This window comes from Sturnus vulgaris, unplaced genomic scaffold (assembly GCF_052056855.1).
Source record: "Sturnus vulgaris isolate bStuVul1 unplaced genomic scaffold, bStuVul1.hap1 Scaffold_157, whole genome shotgun sequence".
Classification (NCBI taxonomy): domain Eukaryota; kingdom Metazoa; phylum Chordata; class Aves; order Passeriformes; family Sturnidae; genus Sturnus; species Sturnus vulgaris.
In genome coordinates this window covers 7,562,501-7,565,000 of record NW_028276074.1, presented here as the reverse complement: position 1 = coordinate 7,565,000, position 2,500 = coordinate 7,562,501, and the positions used below count along the sequence as shown (strand labels likewise).

Here is a 2,500-nt window from a genome sequence, read left to right as displayed (position 1 = left end):
GGGGGAACGAGGGAAACGGAGACTCCCATCCCGGAGACGAGAACCGAAGAGGAGAGCGGCAGAGACGGCCCTGACGGGGGGGAACCGGCCAGCCGGGCGGGAAAAGCGGCGACCTCAAGCGGGGAGAGAGAGAAACGCGACGGCGACAGAGAGAGGAGGGGAGGGCTTCGCGGGAAGGAGGAGGGGGTCGCACCCCCGTCCCCGGCGCTCTCGGCCTCGCGCGCGCGCGGCAGCACGGCACGGTACCCCCGCGGTACCCACCCGCAGACAGCCGCCCGCACGGGGGGGAGAGCCCGGGGGCGAGGCCCGCGCCTCGCCTCCCTCTCGGCCCTCTCGCTCTCTCGTCTCTCTCGCACGGCCCACGGCGGCGTCTTCGACGCCGACTCTCGCTCTCCCCGGCCACCGCCACCGCACCGCGGCACGGCCCCGGCAAGGACGAGCTCCGCCCCAGCGGCTCGTTCCGGGAGCGGGGAGCTACGGAGCGCTCCCCGAGTCTGCATTTAGGGGGACGAAGGCCCTGCGCGGCGACGACGACGACGACGTCGACGTCGACCGCGGGCAACGGGCCTGCGAGGCAACCCCAGCCGCGCCGCCGGGGTGGCCCCCCCGGACGGCGATTGATCGTCAAGCGACGCTCAGACAGGCGTAGCCCCGGGAGGAACCCGGGGCCGCAAGTGCGTTCGAAGTGTCGATGATCAATGTGTCCTGCAATTCACATTAATTCTCGCAGCTAGCTGCGTTCTTCATCGACGCACGAGCCGAGTGATCCACCGCTAAGAGTTGTCTGGCTTTCGGGACCGCTCGCGTGAAGCGGCCCCTTTTCTGTTTCTGCAGGGACGCGCGCGCCCCCGCGCGCCCCGCTTCGACCGTACGAGCACACACAAACGGAGGAGGAGGAGGAGAAAGCGCGGGGCAAAAAAGAGAAACCCCGCGCAACGCTCCGAAGGTCGGCCAAAGAAAGGCGGAGGGGCCCGCGCCCCCGACCGCCTCCCCCCGCGAGGGGAGACGCCGCCTCGCGTGCCGTCCTTCGGAGGCGGCCCAGGCGCCCGGGCTCGGCCCGACCTCCGCGCGGAGGGGCTTGTGCGGCAACGCGCCGGACCGCGGGGGGCACGGTGGCCCGCCCGGCCTCTCGATCACGGGACGACTACGCGTTCGCGGGCCGGGGGCGCGACCGCCGGCCCCCGCCGCTCCCGGCTCACTCCCTGGCTTCTCCTTTTCACCGCTCCGCCGACTCGCGGAACGCCGCCGCGCCAAAACGCGGGGGCCGGCTCTCCCGCCAGCGGCCCCTGAACGTCGCCCGAAACGCCACGCGGCGGCGGGACCGTTCCGCCGGCGCAACCCCTGGCGCGGGACCGCTTGCCCGCCGGAAGGCGAACGCCCGGCGGGCCGCGCTCCGCCACCGGCGCCGGAGGCGGGACGCCGCCGAGACCCGAGCCGGCATCGCGGAGCGCCCGAGGTCTGCCGCTCGGCAAAACCCCTCCGCCACCCGCGGCCGCACTCCCGGGACCGCCGCCGCTTCGCACCGCCGAGCTGCCCTTCCGCGAGCACGCGCCCAGCGGGCAGGCGTACGGCGGCTGAGCCGGGGGGCACCGCCCGCTCCCCTCGTTTCCACTCGGGGACCGGACGGGGAAGCGCCCCCGCGGCCGCCCCGCACGCCTCCCCTTTTTTTTGGCCCACACGCGGCCGGGAAGGGCGACGGGGAAGCGGACGGGCGGGGCCCGGGCCGGGACGGCCGCCGGTGAAGGCGGGCGCCTCGCGGCCGACCGTCCCCCCCCCCCGGGGGGGGCGGGGACACTCGCCGAGCGGCGACGCCGCCGCTCGGCACGGGGTCGCCCGCGCCCGCCGGACCTCCGGCGATGGAGGAGCCGGCCGAGCGCTGCGCCCCAACGGGCGGGGACAGCGCTCCGAGTCAGGGGTGGCCGGCGGCCGGCGCCGCCGCGGTGCGGTTCGAGGCGACAAGGCCGTCGAGGCGAGAGGCGCGCGGTCGCGCCTGACGCGGCGCCGCCCGCGAGCCCGCGGCGGCGGCTAAGGAGAAAGAGCGAGAGAGCGCGGCGGGCCCCGGCGGCCGCAACCCCGCAGCTGAGGTAGGTAAGGCAGAGAGCGCGCGCCCTCTGCCGGCGTCGCCCCGCATCGCAGAGGCCAGCGGGGTCGGCCCCCCGCGGCCGATCGCGCGCCGCGGCCTCTCCGCCGAGACCGGGCCGCAGAGAGGGGGGGGCAGGGCGCCCCTTCCCCGGCCCGGCACGGGTGGCCCCCGCGCGCGGGCAAGCGCGGCGGGACGCCGACGACGGCGAGCGCGGCCGGTCGCGACGGACACGCCACCGCAGGGGATCGGCGGGAGTAGCTCCCCACCCCTCGATGGCGCCCCGCGCCGCCACCGCCCGACACCCGCTGCCGCCGCCGCCACCGCCGCCGCCGCCGCGGCGGGGCCGTGCCGGGCCGCCCGAGTCTTTAAACCTCCGCCCGGCTCGGCGGCCCTTTCGGCCCCCAACAGGCGTTTGAC

The 2,500-nt window shown here is 76.7% G+C and overlaps 1 non-coding gene across 1 annotated transcript; it reads right to left on the bottom strand.

Moving 5' to 3' along the window:
- Positions 1-629: 629 nt before the first annotated feature.
- Positions 630-782, bottom strand: LOC148218928 (5.8S ribosomal RNA). Its single transcript, XR_015800120.1, has one exon. It is a non-coding gene; the product is annotated as a 5.8S ribosomal RNA (ribosomal RNA).
- Between the last annotated feature and the right edge of the window lie 1,718 nt (positions 783-2,500).